A 14,834-nucleotide genomic window follows, 5' to 3' on the forward strand; every position below is an offset into this window, starting at 1 on the left:
GGAAATGCCTGCTTGTGAAACTTTGGCAAGAGTAAGTCTGCACCATATGCATCTCCTTGTAAGTTTAATCATCTGTATGCAAGCTATTAGTCTACCTTCAGGAGTTACTTTTCTTAACATCTTCCTCCTTCATTGAAGTATTATGGCTAAACAAATATTATTAAGTCAAATAAATAAAAGACAATCCATGGTAGCTTGAGGCTTTTGACCAAGCCTGAAGCCAGAGCTAACAAATAAGATCAATCAATCAATAAATGTTTGGTTCTATATCAGTATTGGTATTATACAGGCAGAATTGCTTAAGGCAAAGGTTCTTTTAGTGTGCATCACAGCTCTCCAACACCTTGATCTCCTGCCATCACTGCACCTCAGTGCAGACGTCATCTGCTTGTATTCCTCATCCCTATCTCTTCACTCTAGTAAATATCAGAGCTATGCTTGATGCAAAAGGAATATTTTAAAAAACATACTAAAACCTTGCACTGAGAAGCAGTGGTCAGTCCCACTGAAACTGCATGACAGACCTGCAGCAAAATCCAAGATTTCTTACAATTTGAATGCTGATTACCTAGTTAGTAGCAATAATCAAAAGAGTCTTATATAATAAATCAAGATACCTACAAAGGAAAGACATGTACTGAAAATAGGCACAATGTATTTTACATTTCCACCTTGCATTTCAGTGCCACAGCATAATGAATCACTGTGAATAGCATGGTGATGGTTTCTTTAGAAGGCATATCTGTATGCCTGCTAAAAAGGATGAGCACTGCCTACTGTGTCCTATGTGACTCCATTCAAATAATTTAACTGTATTACAAACTGCACAGGCTATACATATCACTTGAGTGTGTTTTGTATATTATTGTCATCAGGAAAGTCCCAAGATAACAGAAGTGCTTTTTTTTTTCCCAGTGTCTAACTTCCTTTTGGTATCATACAGTTTTCTTGGATATTTACTTCAGACTTGGTTTCATAAAAATCATCATTTAAATAAGCTCGCTGTTATTCTGACATCTATGAGGCTACATGAGCCTACATGTGAACTCTTGTAGACTTACACTGGTATCACTGCCAGAAGACATCTGAAAAACATGCAACTGTATGGTTCTGCCATTGCCATGGGACCTCTTTGAAGATGTGAGCATACTTTGAACATGCTCTCTGTAGATGCACTTGTACAGAAAGGAATTCAGCATTGCTATCAAATTGAAGTCAAAGTGACATGGAATGTAATCTACACCAATATGTAGAGGAGCAATCCACATTCAAGAGCATGGTCAGATCCCACTTGCAAAAGAGCTGTGCTGCCTGGTGCTCTCTTCCAAGGGGAGGTCTTGGAGGATGAGATGAGCAGTCGCACCCTGTCTGCCATGAGGCATTTCTCCTCAAACAGAGAGGCGCTCCCCATGGGCAACAGGGACTGCTCCCCTCTCTTAACTCTAAGGGAAGAATCTCATCCCGTGCTGGTGAGCTGAGATGAGGGCACAGAGACACACAGGCTGCTCTGCTGCCCATTTGCTCTGCTTTCTGCTGTGCTGGATGCTGTACAACCTCTCATGGGTTGGACCATACCAAAGATGGACAAAAAGAATTCATGAATCTTATTGCTTCTACAAATATATTTTTACCCTGCATTTAAATGGTTTTTGAAATAGTTGATCCACACTGTCAAACTTGAGGACTTTCCTCTAAAATACTTCGAAAAGCATTAACTGAAACACTATGAAATTTACTAAAATATAGTTATTTCGAAACACTTCACAAGAAACTGAATTTCTTCCCATGGATAAGTGTGTAATACAGTCTCCAAAAGAGACTGAATAAAATAGATTAGGTTTTAAACAGAAGAAATTTGGGACAACTTTTACATTTCAGATCAAGTTGTCATTTTTTAGGCTAATCTGCCCTACACTCCATCCTTCTCATGAGAAAAGGCAAGATGCCACTGTCCAAAAGCTTACATAATTTAATTTTCTGGTGGTTTCCCTACACATCCTACCTGCACCCCATTCGTATGACCTGGGGCATTTTAAACCTCTGCTCCACACATAATTAGATAAATGACAAACTTTCTGTTTTAAACATTCCAAGGGAAAAAGCACTCACAGTACGGGTGTGGGTGCCAGGCCCCGGCAGCAGTGGCGGCTCCGTGAGGGGAGGCCGGGGCTGCCCCAGCTGGACACAGCCGGTTCCAGCCGGACACAGCCGGTTTCAGCCGGATCCAACTGGATCTAACCGCCTGTGGCAGGGCATGGCTGAGCCACAGCCGGGGCTGCCCCAGCCAGACACAGCCGGTTCCAGCCAGACACAGCTGGTTCCAGCCAGATCTAACCGGATCTAACCACCTCTGGCAGGGCATGGCTGAGCCACAGCCGGGGCTGCCCCAGCTGGACACAGCCGGTTCCAGCCAGTCCCAACCGGTTCCATCCGGTTCCAGCTGCCACAGGGCTCTCAGCAAGGACAGCGCATGTAAGGAAGGGCAAAAACTCTGCACAAATGGTGGTGAGGAAAACCTTTGTGAGATAAACTTTCAAAAAAACCCCAAAGCAACCCTGTGGGCATGAAGGTGAGAGCAGAGCAGAGGAGGTGCTCCAGGCACCAATGCAGAAATTCCCCAGCAGCCCGGGGAGAGGACTGTGCTGGAAGAGCTGCAATGCACCCACAAATAGGCAAGCATGCCAAGAAGGTTACAGCCCATGGAAGGACACGTCAGGGGAGATGTGTGCCAAGGAGCGGCAGAGAGGCCATCGCCTTGGGTGGCAGAGGCCAAGGAGTAAGGTGTAAAGGAGTAAAGTTGAGCCTGGGAAGAAGGAGAGGCCAGGAGAAAGGAACTATTTTCATTTTTCTTTGCTTCTCACTCTCCAAACTTATTTTAAATTGGCAATACATTAAGTTAATTTCACCAGGCTGAGTCTGTTTTGCCCATAATGGCAATTGGTAAGTGACCTCCCTGTTTCATCTCATCCCATAAACTATTTCCTACCTCGTCCTGCTGAAGGAACGGAATGAGAGGTGGCTGGGTGGGGGTCTGGCAGCTGAACAAGGTCAACCCAGCACAAGGACTGAAATCAGAAATACACACTCTTTCCAGAAATTAAATCATCACATCAGATATTTTGTTAATGAAATAAAACCACTGCTTTGAGTCAATACAGAAAAAAATCCCAGTTGTAAAGGTTTGTATTTATGGCTAACATTAAAGGTTAACAGATGAATGTTTAGCAGTTTTTATAGCAACAATATTCAAAAAAATTATTAAATAGCTCAGTGGTGCTCCTTTCTCCTGCTGCAGGCTGAAAGCAAAGCAAGGAAAGCCTTCATCTGCTTGAGGTTATCTAGAAAATTTCATACCACGTTGAGAAATGGATTCCAACATTTTGCCCAGACAACTTATTTTGGTATTGGAAGAGACATGCTTAACCCCTGCAGTACATTGGTGGCAAGTGCAAGGACTCCATGAGCAGAGTACATGGCAAACAGGCCATTTTATGTGAATAAGCAATCTAGTTCAAGCTAACTCGGGGAAATCAAATCAACTCTCCAGACTAAAGTTTAGTTACAGAGATGTAAATCTGGAATAATTTAAACTAGTGCCTCAGTGGCTGAAAAGATAATCTGCTTCATATAAATGCCAAATCACTAACTCCTTCGACAAATCAGATCTCATATTCTAAGAGAAGATGATATATAAACATGTTCTTATTAATCTACATGAATTGACACTGTCTTGCTGAAAATAGGGATCTTTGAACTTTCAGTTAAGATTTATGCTAAGTTCTTAGGCAAGGAGCTGACTCTTTTTTCCTTCCTCAAAAGCATATACTATTTGTATCTTACTACCCCATTAGACCTGTCCAATATTTTTTATTATTTTAATATATTAACCTCTTTGTTTAATGTTGCCATTACTAGTGAAACACCACTTTCTGTTTTATTCTTGTTCTAACAGAGAAAAAAGAAAGCTATAAAAAAGTCCTCAGAAAAGGTCTCCAGCTGGTGCAAGATTACTATAATTCGGATTTGTCCAGTTTCCTTTTGATGCATAAAATATGTGAGGAAAACCAATTCAGCTTTGGAGTATATATTTTCAAACTTTCATTGAGCATTCTCATTCATGTTGTGTGTAGCCTGGTTTTGAACTCTTGAAGAAAAGCTAACAGGTCCTCCTGGCATCTTACTTTACTCCATAACCTCATGAATATAATTTTTAATAGAAACCTCTCACAAGTCAATAGGAGACAAGGTTTTAGCTTTAAATGGTAATAGACCGAGCAGAAATAACTACGTTTGTGTCTTCTAGGTGGATTTAAGGGTAACTTTACATCCACTTTTGTCTGCTAGTAAGTGTCCCATTGACTTGAATAAGAGGATCTATATAATTTCGCTAAAAACAAATGAAAACCACATGAACTTAATTTTGAAACCAACCTGTACAATACTCAGTTGCATGTCTGAATATATTGATTTTATAAGTTCAGAAAAGGTTTGGTAGATCCCTACTTCCCTTTACTTGGCCACATTGTTATTTTATTCTTCTCTTATGCTATGCAACTTCTCTGTAAAAGTGTCCTTCATTTAAAGGGAACAGCTGCTAGCACAGTAATCACAGTGTCCCCTTCTGTGTTGGAAACTGTAGTGCAGAATCCTGTTCTCAATTCTTATTTTTCTGTTCATGACACATCACAGCTGTGTGAATAAGACCACATAAATTTAAGGATAAAAATATTAATTTAAATTATTTGTAGGAATCTCTGTTATTCAATATCCAATATGGTCTTGATCTGTTCACAGATTTCATTGTCTATAAAAAAATTTCAACCACATCAGCTCTGTCTGAATTCTCATGGAGCAGGGGCACAGGTGCCATACACAGGTGGCTAGAAACTGTGCAGTCCTCCAGCCTGAAATTCTGTTAAAATCTCATCTTTTCATAACCAACTGACTACTCCTAATTGGATTCTTAATGGCATACTGCTTGGAAATTCGCATGTGGACTCTCTTGATTTCAGAGTAACCCATTTGAACACAGACAGTTAAACTGACTTGTTAAGACCATTTAACATGAGTGAATACTCTAGAAAGCAAGAAATTATATTACTTCACCCTTAGGGGGTAGGGAGAAAAAGATTCATAATATTGTATTCATAAAATTGACACTGCTAAATGAAAAAGACATAGGAGCTGATCGCCTCATATTGAACTGTTAATAGAATTTGGAACTGAAATCAGTAAAACAGAAATTGTGCCATTAAATTAGCTTTAAAACAAAAATCTTTTGACAAACAGTTTTAAATATTTGGATTAATTTCCAGGCCTCTGTGCTATTGTGCATAGGACTTGTCTTTTCGTCTCATGCAAATGTATTATGCTCATGCAGCACCTTTCAGGCTAGCTCGCTTTCTCAGTGCTTCAAAACTAAAACAAAATTAAGTGTAGAATGTGTTGAAGATTTGCACTTTCAAGAACTTCATCACAATAGTCTGCAGCCAAATCCCACCAGCTGCAGTGTGTGTCTTCAATATATTTTCAATTTCAAAACCTTAATTTTTGGAAGGTAATGCAAATCTGAATTCTGCCCACATTGACTACTGCTGTAATTTTATGTTTTAAATCTAAAGAAACGGAACATATATTTGAAGAAGAAATTTGAAAGTGAGCATATTAGTGGCCATGTTCCCTAAGTGCCTTCCCTGATTTCTGCATGCAGTCACTTTAACTGGACTTCTTCAGAATCTCAGCATATTGACATGAGAGAATAAATAGAAATGTCTGCCCTTCTGTGAGGATGACTTCCCCTTCCTTAGCATAGGAAGAAACACATATGAACACCATCAGGTGTAATTTCTATCAATTTATCAGTCTTGCTTCCCAAATATATCAAAGGGGCAATTTCTGCACCTTTATCTCAAAGGACACTGCCTTCTGCTGCCTGGCAAAGTATTGCTATCCGTACTTTACAGAGGAATGACTTATAAGGAACCCGTATGAACTATTAACAACCAAAAACTCTTTCAGCATAGTCACATCTTCACCCTTCACTGAGGTGCCTGAAACACTTTTCCTGCTCTTTTTTTTCCCCAAATACCTGTTATTATCGCTGCTAAAAGCATGACCACAAGTGAAATAAAAATATCTGAGTCAAAGGGATTCATCTGGCAAAAAGCCAAAATTACTGTTTTGCTACTTTTCTGAAAAAAAAAACATATATTGATCCCCCAGGGGCCTGGCTTGCAAAGCAGTGGCATTGCATGAAACAGTGAAGATTGAAGTATTCATGAGCGAGCTAAATTGCAGCCGAGTTAGAGTTTGGGAGATGCTGTTAATTATTCATTTATAAATTAAGAGTCGAAATTTTAGAATTATTAGTCAACAGTTTTATTCATTTCAGAATCCCATCACTACACAATCCATCTTTTACTGATTTTGTTATTTAAAATGTACTCAGTTGTCGAAAAGGCTTAACTGAGATCTGTGTACCCACATTTAAATATGTTAGAAGCAGAATTTGGACTGAACTAGGTCTGTCACTAGAGCTCCAGGCTTGGGCACTGATTGTAGTACATGTGTGGCCATGCAGCAGGACAATGAGCTGAGTGAGGAAATGCACCAGGAAGTCTTTAGGGTCTTCCCTGGCTCTTGTGGCCTGTGCTATCTGGCAGTATCTCAGGGGGCACACACTGCTTTTTCTGGCTCCCTTACTGGAAGTGTGTGTGCCTCTGTGTATGTGTGTGTATATGTCTGTGTGCACGTGAACAAAAGCCTGCTCCTGCTCACACATCACAGCATTCCTGGGTGAGAACAGGTACAGGAGACATGAGATCCTAGGAGAACAAATGAAATCAAAAGCAAATCTCAAGATCACATTGTTATTTAAAAAAGAAAAAATAAAAAACCAAATATATATATATCTGTCTTGCTTACTGAAACATAGATGTATCAATAAAGCCCCATGCTCAGATCAGACACAGGGGTTTTAATTTAGAGCAGTAAGTGTCTAGATAGGAAATCTAGGGAATTCTGTCTGGGATGCATGGGAGTGATAAGAAGCAGGCACCGACTGCACAACAGGCACATAAGGGATCAATCAAAGTAGTACTACAACAGGATTCAAGGGACACCAAACACTAAAGGCTATGTTGCTGTGCACAGTCCCAGGAAGGGGAGTTTCCCAGTTTAGAAAGCATTTAAAGTTCATACTTGTTTTCATCTAGAATGGACCCAACATTTAGACCAGGAAAATGTATCAAGCTTTTTAATATTTCTTTTTGAAGTTAGTCTTACTCGTAGTTGCAGATTTTTTTCCTAGATCAACCTAGCTGTCATCTAGTGTGCTTTAAAATGGAACTGTGAAATGGAACATGCAAATAAAATGGAACTGCATGCACACAGGGTAAAAAAGAATATAATTTATACAAAGGCCTGTTCAGCTTGTCTCTGCAGTTTTTGAAAAAGAATGCCTGGTTAAAGCCATGGTTTGGAGTGTGGCCACAGAAAAAGCCAAGTCAGCACAACTAGGCACACTTTGGGCATAGAGTGGGAAAGAACAAGTGTCTGTGGCAGGATGTGAACCTCTTCAGATGAATCTGCTAAAGGAATAATGAAATGGTACCACAACTTCAATATGTGGCAGTATGGTTAAAATGTGGAGAGAGAAATGCTTTAACAGCAGTAAAGAGCAATAGCCCAAATTAATTTTCTAATTGTAAGGTATAATTTAAGGCTTAACTAAGTCTATGAAAATGTATGCAGACTACATATTTATGAGAAATATTCCACTGACTAGATATAATCAATAAAATCAAGATTCCCTATGAGATTCAGCTATTTAGACTGCCAATCTTTATGACACCACAGTATTACTCCTCTTGGTTTAAGATGTTTCCTCCTTTCAGCTTCTATTATGGCTGCACAAATGGGAAGAAGCCAAATGATTGCACTGAGGAAACAATGAGGCTGAATAGATACAAAATACTGTCAAACACCCAGGGTGAACAGAAAAAATATGTTTTTAATTTCTTTTAGTTCTTCCCTGTTACTTCTATGAGCAGTTGGGCAGAGGGAAGGGAAATAAATCAGATGAAAGAATAGTTGTCCAGATGACAATACTCCACTTAAAGAGCCATTGATGAAATTTATAGGACCAAAAATGCATGAAAAAAAAGGATTAAAAATTCATTTCTGCAGAAATTTATATAACAGCTCCTGAGTTCTGCACCCTCTCCTAGCCATGCAGGTGATGTGAATGGTGAGGAATATGAGGTTTTGGGGGAGTTTATCCTAGGCATTTTCTCTAGGAGAGCCAGCACAAAGACACGCTTCTTAAGTATAAGTACCTCTTAGGTGCCTGATTCCATTAAAAACAAGAACATCTGAACTGGGCCCACTTCTCAAGGCAATGCCAGCTCACTTCCCCCTCCAACCCTGCAGCAAAATTTCTGTAGGAGATTAAATACCTTTTTTGGGTTTCCTTGTCATCACATAGAGAGGAGCAGCCACAGTGAGGGAGTGTGACTGTGACTGTGTGCTGAAGTAACACCTGATCACCAACACCTGCTTTCCTTTCAGATCCTGGCATTTGAAGAGCAGGACCCCATTGGGGTGCTGGCAGCAGGTGCTACGTGGTGCTGCACGCAGGCAGGCAGCACGGCGGGGGCACACAGCACCTGGCTGCCCCGAGCCACACACTCACCACACTATCATTTATTTGTGCCGTGCTGCTGGAATATTTCATCTTGACATGCCTGGCCTGCCCTTGCCCCTCCTCTCTCTCTGGGCAAAGTACACAAAGTCTAGAAGTCCTCTCCCTCTTCATGAACTGCTATGAGATTTCTGCCTGCAGGAATAGCACCTGGATCTGACAAGCAAAAAGCAGCCTGATATTTTCTGGCCTCTGTTACTAAATGGTGTGTTGCCCTTATCATGATCCCAGTAAAGCCAGCAAATGTTTCGCCATCAGCTTCAGCAGAAGCGTGTTCAAACCCTAGAAACCAAGGATTTGATGATGGTAGGTCACCTAGGAAATAAACTGAAAATTTTAAAGGATGTTGTTGCTCTTGTATCAAATGTCAGATTGAGTGCTTGGAACTGGGAAAAGCGACAACAGATTACTATACATATCAGCTAAAACTTGAACCTAGTGACAAAGAATGCATTTTCTCAGAGATCATGGAAACGTATGATCGCTAAATAATTTTTCTGCTTTCTGCTTTGGATATCTTTCTCTCTCTAGTTTGATGGGCAATGGTCTCCTTTAAATCTTTGACTTTATTACTGCAAGTAATTATTGCTACCACAAAAGCTGCAGTAGCATCCGTTATTTGTCTGCCATTTCTCTGAAGATGTTAATGGCAACTAAGATGCAGTTTCACGTTCCTTCAGTAAAAGAAATCTATGAATTACTATGTGGTTTCCTCTGTATATCACTGAATGCTCTACTGTGCGGGTTGTCTGACAGTAACAGACTTGTTACCCTATTTGTACCTTGGTAATGTACTGCTAAGAGGAATTAATAGCTTGCTGCACAGAACTACTTTGCTGGCATTCATACTCTCGTATGAATTTTCAAGCTTTAATATCAATTTTGCAAGCATATCTGTCAAAAACAATTAAATTCTACAACATATAATTTGTATTGCACCAATCTATGCAAATCCTTCATTGTTGCAGGTATGAATATTTTATATTACACGAGAAGAAACTAAAAGGAATTCAATTTAATTTAGCCATGGGGTCTCCAGTCAAGGTTGTGTGGTTTTGTATGTACTCCATACCTTTTCACTGTTCTTGGGTAGAATTCCTAAAGTATATATAAAAAGAAAAAATGTAATGCCTGTTGTATCCAAGGAAAACGAGGCTGGCACTCATGAACCATGTGCTATAGTGAACGTTTATCACTAAATGGATTTTTTTTTTTTAATTAGTGCTAAAAGTCAGTTAGTTTTGCTTGCTACTCTAGAATAATTTATTAGGATTTTATTTATGATAGCAATGTGGATCCCATATTCTTTCCTTTGTGTTCAGACTTAGCTCCCTTTATATTCACATTAGAGACATCTATCTGGTCTCATTTGTACTACACTCATAAAACTTGAATGCACAGAAGTCCAGTTACTTATGATTTTCCTTGATGAACTCCAGCATAAAATCAAGCTTTTCTCCTTGAAACCAGATCCAAATTATTAATTACATAAATTTATTGCATTGAAAAAGCCAAGAGCAAAAAATTAAATATCTAAGATGAAAAATTCCTAGTATATAGATCAAAAAGTTTTCAGAAAAATACAGCTGAGATTTCAAACACGTTGAAAAGAATAGAATGCCAGAAATAATAAGCTAAATTTATGGAGCATAACTAACATGACGTAATCTATGCTACAGAGTTCTATGACTCCTCCAAATATAATTTTAAAACTTATTAGATAAAGTACAAGTGAAACATTGTATGCTCTGTGCTATGGTCATTTCTCCTTCTGTATATTATTTTAATTTTAAGAACTGTATATATTTTTTTAAACATAATGGATGGGTTGCTCTTATTTATGTGCCCTTCAGTGTGCTTATTACTCCAACTATGTTCATTACCTTTTCTAATATTTTAAAATTATTTTATTATTTACAACAAACAGCTGTTTTCCTTTAGTGGAAAATTATAATAGATGGAAAACTGGTAAAAATTATTCATGCATTTTTAGTTTTTTGGAAAATAATATTTCAAAACCACAGGTGGGCTAGTAAAAGCAGTGACTGCACAATTATTTTTTACAATTTTTGTTTCCCAAAAGATGCACCCTGCAAACAACTCAATATTTGAGATTTGATCAGCTAAGCTGCATTACAGTTGTATGTCTGAAATAGAGTGTGAACAATTTGGCCTCTACTCAGTATCTGCCACTTTCCTTTAGCTTTCACTTAATATACACAAAGGAAATCTGTGAAAATGTTTTCATTTTTCTAGATCACTTTAAGAAGCCTTTACAGGAAAAACATTTCCATGAAACATATTAAGTAAATCTCATTATGTAACTATTTAAACATAATAGTCTTTATTCTGTGTATTTTCTTGAAAAAGCAAACAATAATTTCAGGCTCAGTACTGCTGTTTAGTCTGCTCATGTGTTGAAGCACCTTCACCTGCTTGCTAGTATTTTAAAATAGCATGTTTTGGTCAATAAATGATGCCTGTAGTCACCAACTTTGCCAAACACACAGATTTTATATACCCAGCAAAAATATTGTTTGACTGTTTTCACGTTTCAGAAGATACCTGTTAAAGTGTACTGCACTGGGCACTACATGATCATGTTGGTCACTTGTTGCTAAATAGAAAGGATGTAGTCTGTCTCAAATGACAGGGAAACATGACAGATATGGATCCATGAACTAATTATGATCAAATGCAGGAACTGATATTAATGCATGTCTGTAAAATAATCATGTTGATACTACAGAAATAAAACCTTCAAACTTCTCCATAGCAGTGAAAAAGCAGCAGAAATTTCAACTTGTGAATTGATGACAGCCAGTCTGAACCTTTGTTCTTATTTTATACAGACCTCTCTTTTTTCCTCTATGGTTTTGTTTCTGCATAAACTTTTAAAGAGCAAGATACTTTACCTACATTGGTAAAATACCTACAGAAATCTATACTGGAAAATATAAATTTATTGATTTTTTTGGATAGGCATATCCAGAACTAGAAGGGCTAGTATTCATGGAAAAAGGAGCACCCCAAACCTCTACTGTTGAAAAGTTTAGAGCATGAGAAGGAGAAAAAGACGTACAGAGAATACTTCCCATTTTGAATCATTTCAAGGCATTTCAGCACTATTCCCTTGCTGCAAAGTTGCCAATTCTAAAACCAGGACTGAATGAATTTTACTGAATAAGACCCAGTAACCTACTGATCTTACAGACCTCTGCTTAAAGGTAGGTTTCTCAAAAAAAAAAAAAAAATTCTTATATCAAATCTTAACCCTTACTGCACAATTAATATTAGGTATCCAAAAGAGTGCATACTGTGTGTGTGATCACAGCACTTTTTAAAGCTCATTAAAGAATATTTCTGCTTAGCAGCATTTTTTGTTAGCAACATTTTTCTAATGTAAAGGCTTTCTTCACTGTGCAGCAAATATATGGGGTTCTTTGCTCTTATCTCATGTAGTGCACTTGATAAGGAGTACTACTGAATCTTCTGCACGCTGCATTACAAAGAAAACTGTCTTTCTGTAAGGCATTTTCTCTCCACTGCTTTCACGTGAAATAAAGGTTCTTATTTCATTCAGCTGAATGTATCTGACTGTATTAATACTCAAATAAAAACTGAAACCCTTCTACTTTATCTGAAGTATAAATCCCTGAAAAGATCCTTTCCTTTCTTTGCCTTTCCAATTGTGTTCACTGTAATAAAGGTTAATATTGAACTGAACTTATTGTATTCCAGCATCACATGTTAAGTTCCAAATCTCTGCATGTGATCTATTCTCTTCTTTATTGTTGAAATTAGAGAATAGGTAAAATGATGGCAATATAATTAAAAATATCACAGCAAAAGCATTTTACTTAAAGACAGTTCAAACATATTGCTTTCATGAGTAGGAAAAAAAACATGGTGCAAAGTGCTCGGGAGAGGGAAGGGACTAGCATCTGTTGAAAATTAACTACTTGAACATTAATTAACACATAATTTTTTACCTGATGAGATGGTGTTTTAGAAAGTATAAATTGAAGGCACAAGAGTAAGAAATGAGTCATCTTTGACTTACCGTATCAAAGACTATTGCTGTATTGCAGTCAGCATCCAAACACAGAGCATGAAGCTTCTCACAAATCAGAAAAAAATACAATCAATGAACAAATCAAATTCATTGTAAAAATAAAGGCCAGAGATTAGAGTATGTATCCAAGGGTCTGGTTAGTCACAGCTTTGACTAGCCTGCTACAGAGCTCTGCAAAACAAGTATACTGCAGCAGTGTGGCAAGCATAGGATTGCAATGCATGTCCCATATATTCAAGCATAATAGAAAACATGGTCTGGAGCTTATTCCATGTGGAAGTGGGGTTTGTTTTATGCAGGCAGAAAAAAGAAAGGTTCTTTTGCCACATAATAGAATTAGAAATGTAGATTTTTCTTGATTATTGTACACAATAATTCCCCAGGATATCAATTACATAAAGCAGGTGCCTCTGTCTCCTGTTTCCCAGATAAATGCCTGTAATCTCATTTCACAAATGATCCTATTTAGACAGGAGCCACCTATTGTGATGATATCATTTGCTCTAGTATCCATAAATGGGCAACTTCCTACAAAACGTCATGACTACTGACGACACAAATTTTTATAATATTGAGTGGGCAGGGTGGTTGATGGGGTCCCATCAATCTACAGCAGCTTCCTCTGATGTGATACCACGAATCCTGCATAATCACCTGAAAGACGGTAAATTAAGAAGAGCATTAAACCTCTCTAGTAAAGCTCATTAAAAACAAAAAAACAACAACAAACAAAACCTACACATCTAAAACTGGGAAAAAAACCCTAGAGAGGTAGTAAAGACAGATAAAACATAATGACAGAGCAGTGGCACCTTTTCAAATGCCTTCAGCACTCTCAAGGATACTGGTATATATGAACAAAATCACTCTCAGTTAAGAAGTGTAGCTGTCAGTTTCTTTTTAACAAATAATAAAAGACTGAATGTCCTTTTTCCTTGCAAATTTAAAATATGCACTGACAGCAAAAAGGACCAGTGCCTCAGTGTTACACAAATTAGCCCACTGTTAGTGAATATTTTTTAGAATTAGCAGCTGCTTGTTACAGGAGCTTAGAAAATGAACACTGTATCAAATTACCCTTAGACTGTTTGAAATCCAGGCTGCTAGACAGGCTTGCTTCATGCTCTAGCTACATGGATTTAATTTCTTACGACACTGTTTTCCTAAGAAAAACCATTCCACTTAATACATGTATTTGGGAAATGCTATGATACTCAGAGATAGCTGCAATTAGTCTCCATCTGCCTGCTTTAACATACAGAGATGTGAGGAGAGTTAGAGGTGATACAGCATTCACTTGCTTACCCACCTTTTCCCCAAGGGACTCAGTTATGCCTAGAGGCTAAAGTAAATTGCTTAAGAACTTGTATTTAATATTTTCCTGGCAGAAGTTGGTAAGAACTTCAGAAGGAGGTCCCCTGATTAAAAAAAAAAATTTCCTGAGGGCATTTTTCAACAGGCTCTCCACAAATCTTGGTTTACTTACTCCTGCTTTGAACAGACTGAGCTGCATCTGAACAACTTTTTAATACACAGGAAGAAATGCATTCAGATCCATCCGCATTAATGTTTGGACAGTGCTCACCAGAACACCAGTCAAGCTGGGGTTTCAGGGTGGAAAACTTTAAAGCTTAAAAGCAAAAACCCCGAGAGGACTTTATATACATTTCCACTGATGTAGTTCCAGCAAAACAGAGTCCACTTCTTGAAATCCAGCCCTTCCACTGTACATTCTCTTTTAATACTTTGCCTTTATTTTATACTTTGCCTTTATTTTATACTTTCTTTGGACCAGGGACCACCCTCTACTAAATTTCTAGATTACATATAGAGAGGGTCTCTAAAGCTAGGCAGTCAAATTTTAATAATAAAAGCAACTCTGAAAGAGTTGACTCCTACCGGAGTGACTCACTTCAGGTCTAGATCGGTTGAAAGCAAAATCTGAACACAGCATCCATGGCTACAAGACACAGTATGCTGTCAAAGCAGAGAAGTCAATGGGTTTTTTACAGGCACTCTAAAGAGAAGAAGTCCTTCCTCAGAGATTGAAAACATTGG

General features: G+C 38.2%; 1 protein-coding gene across 17 annotated transcripts in view; it reads right to left on the bottom strand.

The window, feature by feature from the left end:
• DLGAP2 (DLG associated protein 2) overlaps positions 1-14,834 on the bottom strand; it is a 465,971-nt gene that overhangs the window by 319,597 nt on the left and 131,540 nt on the right. For 5 of the 17 annotated variants that reach the window (XM_033054079.2, XM_033054078.2, XM_033054077.2 and 2 more), the window contains exon 1: positions 12,765-13,214. The exons of 11 other annotated variants lie outside the window; for them this stretch is intronic. The gene's annotated coding sequence lies outside the window, so the exon portion shown is untranslated. Of the gene's footprint in view, positions 1-12,764; positions 13,215-14,834 lie in introns of those variants that run through there. One more of the 17 variants, XM_033054080.2, reaches the window with a different exon arrangement.

Source organism: Catharus ustulatus, chromosome 3 (genome assembly GCF_009819885.2).
Source record: "Catharus ustulatus isolate bCatUst1 chromosome 3, bCatUst1.pri.v2, whole genome shotgun sequence".
NCBI classification, from domain to species: domain Eukaryota; kingdom Metazoa; phylum Chordata; class Aves; order Passeriformes; family Turdidae; genus Catharus; species Catharus ustulatus.